Source organism: Papaver somniferum, unplaced genomic scaffold (assembly GCF_003573695.1).
Source record: "Papaver somniferum cultivar HN1 unplaced genomic scaffold, ASM357369v1 unplaced-scaffold_35, whole genome shotgun sequence".
Lineage (NCBI taxonomy): Eukaryota > Viridiplantae > Streptophyta > Magnoliopsida > Ranunculales > Papaveraceae > Papaver > Papaver somniferum.
In genome coordinates this window covers 6,908,443-6,920,640 of record NW_020645971.1, presented here as the reverse complement: position 1 = coordinate 6,920,640, position 12,198 = coordinate 6,908,443, and the positions used below count along the sequence as shown (strand labels likewise).

The following is a 12,198-nucleotide window of genomic DNA, read 5'->3' as shown; positions in this document are numbered from 1 at the left end:
CACATTGATTTAAGCCTCTACAGACGCTAGCCTACTATAAACTAACTTCGGTCTGGACTGTAGTTGAACCCTAATCAATCTCACACTGATCCAAGGTACAATTATGCTCCTACGTCTCTGATCCCAGCCGGATACTATGCACTTAATTCCCTTAGATGATCTCACGGACAACTAAGAGTTGCTACGACCCAAAGTCGAAGAATTTAATAAACAAATATGTATCACACGGAAAAGTCTACAGTAATAGATAAATCTGTCTCCCACAGAAATACCTACGAGTTTTGTTCCATCTTTTGATAAATCAAAGTGAACAGGAACCAATTGATAAACCGGACTTATATTCCCGAAGAACAACCTAGTATTATCAATCACCTCACAATAATCTTAATCGACGCGGCGAAAGAAGATATTGTGGAATCACAAACGATGATACGAAGATGTTTGTGACTACTTTTATATCTTGCCTATCGGAGATATTAATCTCAATCCAATCGTTACGATTGTACTCAAAACGATAGAATCAGCAAGATCGGATCACACAACTACGAGAAAGTAGTATCGGTCTGGCTTCACAATCCCAATGAAGTCTTTAAGTCGTTAACCTAGTTTTCAATAAGAAACCTAAGGTTAAAGGATAATCGACTCTAGCTAATACAACTAGTATCACACAAGAGGTTTGGGGATTAGGTTTCCCAGTTGCTAGAGTTCTCCCTCATATAGTCTTTCAAATCAGGGTTTGCAATCAATGTTAGCTTGGTAACAAAGCATTCAATATTCACCGTTAGATGAAAACCTGATTAGATTCAAGCTGATATCTTTCAACCGTTAGATCGAAAACTTAGCTTGTTACACACAAATGAAATGCACGATTTTAGGTTTGTGTAACCGTACCCAAACATGTACATTTGTTGGTTCAACAATAGTTAACCAATACATGACTTTCGTCACTAGGTAAAGATGAACTTGGCCAAAGCAAAAGCTTACCAACACATATTTCGAGAAATAGATAGGCGAGATAAACTCGGCTCGAAATAGCAAATGTGTATAATCAAAGTCTATATAGCATAACGACTTTTGTCTCAAAACAGGAGATAAACACTACAAAAATGCTGATTTTTAGCCACGACCTTCTTGTCACAGATTCACATAAGTCGTGGCTATTGATGAGATGTTGCCACGGCTTAGGCTGGGGCGTGGCAGTATATTGCTCATTTGCCACGACTTATAGAGCATTTGCTACGGGCTGACAATAGATCCATATTTGTATGCTATGAATGTATTTATCGCATTTTAGTCACGACATAGTAGGCCGTGGTAACTGGTGGGCTTTTGCTATGACGAATCGTGGCTATGTTAGGTTGTTAGCAAGGAACTACCCATAACATAAGTAAGCACCAAATTTCCCGCCGATCGAGAATTTGGCCCACGATCTTAATTGGAAAAACCGAATTACCTAAGTAGTTCAAAGTAAACCTGCCACTTCTCCTTCTTATCCCCCCCCCCATCTCCTCGTTACTATCGATTTTTTTTCACTAAAAAAACCTAAATCTTGTAGCTTTCACTCCTTCTCGTGGAAAGAAAAATCCTAAACCTAACTTCGATATTTCTCCTACTCCAATTCTACAAGAGAATCATTCCCACCTTGTTATCAATTGTTTGCTTATAAAATCCTAAATGGTGTTAACTAACTTAACCCTAAATACCATTAAAATCCAATCAAAACTGAACCAATTTTTGGAGTTTTTTCCTTCTTTCTTCTCCAACGACAACCTGGATAATCAGAAGATCGTGTTACAAACCCTAGGTACTGAAATATCATAGGGTAAATGATATCTCCTTCTCTGTTTGCTTCTCTTGAAAATCTAGATTCTTCCATTTTTTATGTCTGGGAATTTAATTCCTTTGTTTAGTATGATTTTGTGTTTCAATTTTGAAATCTAATCTGTATTGGTTTAATTTTATAATTTATGGATATGGGATTTTGTAACTACAAGAATCGATGATTATAGGGAGCAGAGGAGGTAAGGAAAATAAGAGAGAATAAGGTCAATAGAAGTGGTGGCGGTGGTGTTTATTCTTTGCCTCATTAGAAAACGATGAAAGATTGGCTGTATTGCGAACTGTTCATGTAGGTAAATACTCATTCTGGTATGAAATTGTATGGACGGAATATTGAATGGTGGTTTTTTATAGAACCTGAATGTACATTACTCGGGGCATAGCCGTCAAAAGTGTTATTGTGCATGCATTTCTGATTTTGGTGGATTATATTTAAATTTACTGTCTACGGCAGTGTATGCAAATATTTTATCACTTCGACACACACTTGAAATGTTTGATTTTGGGTTTTCATGGCTAGTATATGTTGACAATAATTATGTTGCTTCTCTTTTGTCCTTTGAAACCTCTGATAGACTTGGTATGCTTGTGTTCCTGGTTAAAAGAATAGGACATAATTTTGGATGTTTCAATAGATAAGAAAAGATACATGCCACTACCTAGATAAGAGGTGTGACTCATCCTAGTATATTCATCTTTAGTGCATACATATGCTATTCAGTTCTCCGTACTCGAGAGCTGAAATTTATGACAGATGACAACCCAAATTTTGTATTATATTATCTTTTTTTTTTTGAGCGAGTATTATATGATCTAATGACTCTTTAATGGAAAGTAGCTAAGAAGTAATATTGGTATATGTTTTCATTTGTGTTATTGTGCCATTTACTGTATTTATTCATGGGTTTTCATATGATTTATGGTGATCTTGTTTGTTGTGTTGTTAGATATTGATCAAATATATACACAATTATTATACTGTGTAACCAGATTGGATTCTACTGAGGTTATATAAAGAATGTTTCTAGGTAATGTATTAAGCATTTAAGTAATGGGTACATAGATGAATTTGTTTTTATGTTTAATGTTCATATGGTTCATTGTTTTATATTCGTGTAAATAAATAACTGTGACTGGATAATGATCAATTATTCACACATATTGAATAGATGTTGTTGTCTAAAATGAAAAATTAGTTGTTGGAATTTCTGTTACACCGTTTTTCTTAAAGTTGCAAGATGTGAAGTTGATCTGTTGATGAAACTGAAGTGGCACATTGTTTGCAGGTTAAAGCATCCTTATTTCCGAAGTAACTTTGTGGGAACGATAAGAATGTTCTAGGCTTCTAATAATAAAGTCCTTGCTTTCATAGATTTCTTACTTCTTAAGCAGTCGTAGCTTTTGTATTACCCCAAGGTCTAAAATTTGGGTTCATTTTAGAGCTCTTCTTATCAAGGGGATTATATCTGCCCAGTGAGATCGAAGGACAATCAAATTGGAATTTCTTTTTTCGCAGAATAAGCTCGTCTTATAGTTGATCTGAATTTGCAGATGCTCATAGGAGTTTGGTGGGATATACGGATATGAACGATTTTACTAAGCAAGTCGAGACTGCAGGCATGAATTGTTCCATTTTGGAAACTCAAACATTTCATAACTCTTTATGATGCTCCTGATGCTTCCATATTCTCTTGTTGCAGGTTTTGGCTGAATCAGTTGACTCAGTGAGTGAGTTTGAAAATTGGTGGCTGAGCCAAAATCAATGAACTTCTGCATTACACGGAGAAACCCGAGACTTTTGTAGTACAAGCCCCTAAAAGTAGCTGACTTGTTCAATCATATTTAAGTGATAACAGTGTTTCAGAGCTTCAAGTGGTTAGTTCTGTTTTCTCTTCATAAAGTATTTTAATTTCTTTCTGAGTGATTTAATGTATTTTAATTTATTCAAGTGGTTAGTTCTGTTTCGGAGGTCCAAGTGGTTAGTTCTGAGTGATATAATTAATTTTGTTGTGTACAATTTACCCCATTATGTTTTTTAAGGCTATATCCTGTGTGCTTCGCCAAACAGACGAGATAGTGGTGGATAACCCCAGGTTCTTGTTAAGTATTGTGGTCGAGGATAGATCTTTCAGTAATTGTGTAGGCTTATACAACACAAACATCTAAGGTGTAGGGATCACATCTAATACTTTGTATTTCAAAATATATGAGCAGATGTACTCATTCATTGCAGTATGAATGCGTATTAGATTTATGTTCTGGAACACATACAATAATCTGGTCTTACTCATCTCTAATCTTCATTTTCATATTTACAACTAATCTTCGACTTGTATCCATCTTACTCTTCCAATGTAACAAAGTAAAGTATTTTCTGCTTGTCGACTTTCATTCTAAACATCTTCATTTTGATGAACATGGTACTTATATTTTCAGTAATGGTGTATCACTTTGCAGGTATTAGCTTACTCTGAAGCTACAGAATGACTAATGAGTGCTTCAGCAGGTTTTACTCATCTTTAATCTTGGTTTTCATATTTATAGCTAATCTTCAACATGTATCCATCTTTCTCTTCAGTCTGCAACAAAGTAAGGTTTTTTCTGCTTCTCAACTTTCATTTATAAACATCTTCGCATTGATGAACATTGTACCTTTATTTTTTAGTAATGGTGTATCACTTTGCATATATCAATTTTTACTTTTGGAAAAAGCTTAGCTTACTATGAAGCTATTGACTGACTAATGACTCGTGTTCCTTCAACAGGTCGTTCCCTACTGATTTATAAGACTGGAAGATATCATGTAACGCTTGCTGCGAAGAGAAGTAACTTTATACTTATGAGGCTATATTTCTGGGAACACATCAAAAATCATGAGTAGACCAATCTGCAAGTAAAGAAATGTTACGTCATCCATCTGATTTGCTCATTTTAATTTTATTATTTACTGTTCAACAATCATTTGTTGGAAACTCAACACTAGACTTGAGTTTCTGTTGGGTTTAGATTTTTTTTATGTTGCTTGAATGGAACCGGTTGCTTATTGAGTGTAACAAATTTTGACCTTGTAATTCTTTTTAGTAAATAAATGATGTTGTTGGAATAAGTGCAGCGTAATTAATCTCTTTTTACAGATAAATTTGAAACTATTAAGTACTAAGTATTATAACTGAGATACAAATAGTAGCATAACACATTAGCAAATAGTTTAACCAATAGCCACGTTCTGATAATATCCGTGGCAAATTACCACAAACGTGTGCATCGGTGCATCCTAGTTCTTAATCAGCCACGAAGAAACTTCGTGGCAAATGACCTTATGCCAATAGAGACGGGACAAAAACCGTGGCTGTCATCGTGGCAAATGGTATTAGCCACTGGAGTATTTGTTACGGGAACCTGGCTGTGGCAAATTACCTTTTGCCACGAATATTTGATCAATTGCCACGGTTTGTGAGCGTGACTAAAGCTCAATATTTTCGTAGTGAGAGTAGATAGACTTTTGAGTGATAGATAAGTTTAAGTCTCCACATACCTTTTAGTCGATGAAGTTCCACTAGTTCCTTGAGTAGTTCTTCATCTAGTATGATGATTGCCATGGATTTCTTGAGCTCAACTACACTTTCGATCCTAGTCCGAGACTTAGCTATAGTAGACTAGAAATCAAGACTTATAGTTTTGATCACTAACATTGACAAACATGATTGAGATAGCAACGCATGCGAGTTCGACCGAGCAATGCTCTAACAAATAGAGTTGATACCAAACAGATTTGTTGTTCTTTTACTGTTTGGAATACGAACCAAAGGAATTGTTCCAAGTACGTGACTTATTGATAGGTCGGAGGCATGGGAATACATACGGAACTAGGTGAACTATAGGTTTAGTTGCTTGGTCTCAACTATACGAAGTTAGGTGTAATTTTGTTTAGCGGCTTAATCATGAGAGTATTCAATGCCGGACAAGGTTTTGGGGCTTTTCTGCATTTGCGGTTTCCTCGTTAACAAAATATTGTTGTGTCATTTAATTTATATTTCCGCATTATAATTGTTTTATTATAATTAAAGTAAATTACACAAACATTAATTCCTATTTACTTGATAAGTGAATCCTATTGTGTTTGTTTAAGTCCAAACCTTTTTATCAAGTAACATACTTCGTTGTTGTATTGTCTCGATCTTGTATCCATAGAAGATCACACGAAGTGTGAACCGATTAGTTGCATTATCTCGACTCAGTCCATAGACAATCACTTTCGGAGAAAGGACTTATAGGTAGGAAAAGTTTTAGCTTGAGGTATATTTGTGTACCTTCGCCTTTTCAATTGGTATCAGAGCACGCAAACACGAAAAGATCTAACAATCTGTGTTTGATGTGATCCAACCTATAAGAATTGAATCTAATAGTCGATTCAGTTAACGTAATGACAGGATTTGACTACTTTATAAGATCGTGGTGGAAATCACGTATGAAGTATGTAATACTTCTATTCCTAAACATGTTAGGAATTATGCTAATGTATGTCTTGAGTGACCTACATAATCCCTTGACTGTCATAGGGTTGTACTTCATTATGTTGAGTAACAGTGATACAATGGCCTATGAGACATGTCATATCTTGAAAATGTATAAGATTGTACTCAATATTTTTATGAACATCGGCTATTATGTTCCGGCAAATTTAGGAATCTTGAATATATTTTGGATGGCCTACCAAAGTATACACATGTACATTTTCAGATCAAGGGCTGTCAATGTTTCGTTTTCTAGGATGCGATTTTGGAAAATATGTATTCCTACAAGGAATAAGTTTTCAGATAATAATTCTATTAACAATGGTTTGCTTCATACACCTCACAATTGTTTTAATGAAGCAAGTGAGCTTTTGAAATATTGCTAGTATTATGATTCTGATGGTATTTTTGACAAATATCATATCTTGTTCAAATTTATCTCTGTATACTCTAGTGAACTCTTGAATGAGATTCAAGTGATATTGCCACTTTCTGGTAATAAAGGAGTAAACTGGTTTTTGGACAAAAACATGGAATCAATCCAAAACAAAGATCCATACCATGAAAAAACGGTTTTCCAAAATAAAGACCTGGATATAAAATCGGAATTGTTTCCCCAAAAGCCACGGTTTCCGATTTTGAGTGTTTTTCCTAAAACTAGTTATTTCCGGATTTTGATATCTAATCTTCCTATAAAAGATAAACTCTTGCTATGTGTCCAAACATATTGGGGAAGATTAATCAAAACCGTAACTAGGGTTTTTCATATTTTCGTAAGTATGGGAAAGAGGAAAACAAGAGAAGAAATCTCTGGATTAGACAAGTTTGTTTTGAATCCTTTCATCCCCCCCGGGGAAGTTGAGAAAATCAAGTATCCTCACTTGATTAAAGGGAAGAATTCCCTTACAAACTTCGTAGATAACACATGTTATGAAAGATATCAAGCTTTGAAGGAAGTAAGCTTCACTGAAGAGAAGAGATTCGATCCAGATGTTTCAGAAACCAATTATGTGAAGTTTGTTCAAGACCGAATCTGGGGAAATATGTTCGGATTTGAAAACTATTTACCTGACATAGTAAGAATCTTTTATGGTAATATTCACAATATTAATCATGAAAAACTTACGTTTAGCACCTTGGTTGGAAGTACTTTTCTTCATGTCAACAGAAGATGATATCAGAAATCATCAACTTCAATGAGAATGGTCATATGATTACTAGTTTTGAAATTGAGCACGATAACATTTCGAAACTCATCACTGGAAAACAGTTGAATGGAAAAAGGTAAGGATGATAACCAAAGAAGTACCCTTACACTTGAGGATTTTCGGTAAACTCGCCGTACCAACACTCTTTGCTTGCTCAAGAGATTCCTCTCTATGGAATAGAGAATTTTCTGAAGTGTTTTATTACCTTCTTGAAGGCAAGAAACGGATTGATATTTGTGGAATAATTATCAATCAAATGATTAAAATCATTGAATCTCTCAATATCACAGGTTTCCATAGAAACCTTGGATATCCCTGTGTCATCACCAAGTTGCGTGAAAAAGCAATAGGGAACTGCCCTGTAGATAAGAAAGATACCAAAACTGTGTCTCAGGGAATTATTAACCAGATGAGTAGAACTCAAAAGGGATCAAGCATCTCTATAGTAATGGAGATCTCATGTTTCACATTTTACGTCTTGGGAGACAATTGGACTGTATTCAGAGACAGTTGATGTTTGCGTACAGACATGATCCAGAAACTCTTGAAGGAATCGTATGAGTTCCTTAAAGGAGAACAAGAAGAAGACTCTGAGGATTCAAAGGTGCAACCAAATGGAGTCTGACTTGACTTCAAGAAATAGAAAAATAGACATCAATTTTTGATTTCTTTCAATGATTGTATTAGTCTATTATGAATAAAATTATTTGATTTATAAATTTTCTTGTGATAGTTTTTGGTTTACATAGCCTGTGCTTGAATGCTTTTATCTTATTGCTATGTGTGTTTATGGGATGTTTGATTTCGGTTTTACTACCTTAATATTCAATCTCATAATATTGTGAACCCTTATGGTTTGGGTGACTTTTTGATTTAGCAGGATTAAGTTCTAGCCCATGGTGGTAGGATTTATCAAAGAATCATTAGGTGTTTTGGTAGAAACAATATGTGAAAAAGTCACAATATGTTGAATCGGTCTTGGTTTAGCATAAAAGCATATGTGTTTCGACGGTTTTCAACTTTTGCTTGCAATTGTTAAAACCGATTTTCAACCTTTCTCTGGTAAAGGTTGGTTGTTGTTATTCTTTTGTTTTTACATAAGGATGACAACATGATGATATTTCGATACCAAATCTCTCTGGAAGAAGATGTAATCATATTGGAGAAGTGGATGCGAAATTTGAGGTAACAATCTTGTTAGTTAATTGTTTTCCTGTTTAACAAAAGCCTGAGTTTATTTCATATATATTTATTGTTTTTGCTTAACAAAATTTCGGTTCAATTGATGTTTTATTCCATGATGTGTGTATGGATGTTTGTGTGATTCAATTGGTTCCTGTTAAGAAAAACTATTTTTATCTTGCTTTATTGTGTGGTATCAATTGTTTAGGCTTACAAAATTTCGGTACAATTGCGGTGCTTTTAATGTCCATGTTGTTTCAATTGCTTCCGGTTGAGGTGAGTAATTATGCAAGTTGATTTATTTGGTTTGTATGAATTATTTATGGCTTAACGAAATAAAAGGTTTACGGGATGAGTTGTTTAGTCCAATTCGATTCCGGATAAGAGAAATAAGTTAATTCTGATCTTAGTTAGACTTATCGAAGTGAGGTTTCGGTTATTCAAGTCTACTCGAATGCCTTAACAAGAAATGCTAGTTAACTAACCTAGTACTTGTCTTGCTTAAAATTGAAAGGTCTAAGTTTATGGATAATTAGAACCTGATGAGAAAAATAGAGTTATCTTTATTTTGGTCTTATCGAATTAAGCGATTATTTTTGTACAATCGGGTTAGTTGATTTTTGGTTTGCTAAACTAAAATGGAAAAAAAAAATTTGGACAATTGTTTCCTTGGTAACATATCAAAATAAAACTACTTGTAGTTTCAGTTTTGATATTGGTTATCAGAACATGGTGTGTGGAACCCTCGTGCCTAACTCTACAGATTGCAAGTCTATTTTGAGATTTGTAAGATTCTTTTCGTGTTGTCCTTTATTTTTTTCGTTTCTTTGTCATTTTGTGACAAAAAGGGGGCGAAATATATGGAGTAAACAAGTGATATTGGCATTGATTTTATATTGATTGGTATCGCTAAGGAAAAGAACATTGGTGCTTAAACGTTTTATCTAAACGAAAGAGTGAAAGCACAGACTAAGGGGGAGTAACATATCATATGAAATGGTATAACAAAGACGTGTGGATTGAATATCTACCTATCTTCCTTAGGGGGAGTATTAGCTTTGTTATATTAATGTCAACATTGGCATTTTCAAGGATTGAATTAAGCAGTCTACTGTGTTGTTGAATTCGGGAATCAAGCGTATGTGTAATGAATTCTTGTAATTTGTTTATCCATATGATGTAAGAGTTTTTTCACTAAAATTGACAAAGGGGGAGATTGTTAGAGCATAGCTCGGTTGAACCCACCAAGCGTTGGTATGTCAAGTTTGGTTGTCATATTTTAGTGAATTAAAACTCATGTTAAGAGTCGCTTGATTATATACTAGAGTCAACTTCGTATAGGTTAGGTTGAAAGTATTAGGATTTGAGACTTAAGTATTGTGAAGACTTGAAGATGTGAAGAAGCAAGGAGATACAACGACAACAATCATCCTTCCACTTGAGGTTAGTGATATTTGACTTGAACTGTTTCATTCCCTAACGTATCTTTCAAGTCGTGCATATTGAAAACAAAACTGCGAAGCATATTTGAACTCTAGATAGACATAGTATTAAGGAATACAATACGAGGTTTATTGCTTAACCATTAAACTTTGTAGATAAGACATCGCCATAATCGTTTGAATGTTATTGTGATTATGTATGGGTATGAGGTGAGGATTTCATCCTAGGGAACAATGTTTTACATGTGTTCTAAGGAAGTAAGTTCATAAAATTGTTTGTGAATCGAAAAGGAAATCGCCAGGCGTTTTTGGTTTTGTTATTCATTGCATATCTTATGAACAACCAATATGTGTGATTGAGTATAACCTTCACGACTTGTTTGTGTTCTTGGTAGAATTATTCACAAAGGCCTGACTTATGTATTGGTATGACTTTTATTAGTGAAATCGATCTTAAGTAATCACCTAAAATGGTTTGATCGGGTTTGTGATTTTATGTCTGACCAAATATGGGAAAGGGGAACCGATCCTAGTAAGAGGTGCAGTACATCACAAAGGGGAACCGATCCTTGTATGAGGTGCAACAAGGTTTATAGCATAAAGGGGAACCGATCCTATGGACATGTGCAACACATATAATTTAGATACCATATATATGTGGGGAACCGATCCTAGTACCTAGTCAACCGAATTTTGGAAAGCTAGTGTGACTATGCACAATACTCACATGGAAGGTAGAACCGAAACTTGTTTTGGTAGAACCGTTAAACCCATGATTTGTGGTTGAATGTTATTTGATCAATCGCATAGTTCTTGAAAGTCAGATGAACCAATTCTAAACTTTTTTGGAAGTGTGGAAAATCGGTTTCAAGGTTGTAAGAAAGAGAGCTTACAAAGTTAAGATGTCGACATACTTTGAACACGTGCTATGAATGTTTATTTCTTTAATTGTTCAAAGTTATTCCTTAATAGCTAAGGGAAGGAATCCCAGAATCGAAACATAAATAAGTTAAGAATCTTTTAATTAAGGTATTTAACTTCATTTTTTAGGAAAATAAGAATTAGTAATGTGTATTTACTAATTAGAGATTTTCTGAGAGATTTCGATCATTATTTTTGGACAGAGCATTTCCAGGAATCATGGAAACCGAATTTGTGCTTTAATGAATATCTTGAGAATATTTTCGGTTTTGGAAATTCCTTGGTGTTCAAACTTCCTTGTCTATAAATACTTGAAGTTTTCCTTTCTTGCAAACTAATCCTCCGTAACAACAAACTTCCTCTTTGTTGTGTTGTTACTGGTGTAGCCGCCTATTCAGAGAGGAGAGTAACCTAATTAGGCGAAATCTCTTACGACCGCTCAGTTTAAAGTCTTCTTTGGGATTGAGAATCTCTACGAGTACCGTTGGTGGGAAACTAGATAATTGCGGTTTATCTTTTGTTTTCATTGATTTGATTGACAATCGGTGGTTGAACTTTGATTGCACCTAGTTTTTTTATGCTTGAGAATCTTTTCTTCTGATATAAGATTCACTCAAACTAGTTCAGAGTTTCCGACAGGGATCTTCAGATTGTTGTTAGTTCTAAAGACGATCTTGTGATAATCCATTGTTAACAGACTCCGTTCTGTGCGTGATTGATCACAAGAGATTCAAGTGATTGTGTGAAAGTTTTTATTGAAGATCTAAGAAGATTTGAAGACGAAGAAGATATTGAAGATTTCTGATTTGTGGGTTCATAATCTTTGGTGTGTACAATACTTGTTTCGGTAAAAGAGGATCCAATTAATAATCGGTTTATCCTTGTGATAGATTGGATTGATTAATTAAGTAGATCGGCATCAACACAATTCTGTGGATTAATAGTGTTATTGGTTTAATCTTAAACGATTACCTCGGTAATTGAATATAAGATAGATCTAAGGACATGACGAAGGAGTTTATGTTAAGATAAACAGAAGAGCCTTTGTCCAACTCATATCACTTGATTGAATAGAGTTGATACCAAACATAT

General features: G+C 34.6%; 1 long non-coding RNA gene across 7 annotated transcripts; it reads left to right on the top strand.

Moving 5' to 3' along the window:
- Nucleotides 1-1,504: 1,504 nt before the first annotated feature.
- LOC113342151 lies at nt 1,505-4,945 on the top strand. Of its 7 annotated transcripts, none has more exons than XR_003356431.1 (4): nt 1,505-1,804; nt 2,010-3,714; nt 4,297-4,428; nt 4,605-4,945. It is a non-coding gene; the product is annotated as an uncharacterized LOC113342151 (long non-coding RNA). The 7 variants fall into 7 exon arrangements; XR_003356432.1 differs by having other exon boundaries at nt 1,505-1,822; XR_003356436.1 differs by having other exon boundaries at nt 1,505-2,128; nt 2,787-3,714.
- The last annotated feature ends 7,253 nt before the right edge of the window (nt 4,946-12,198 follow it).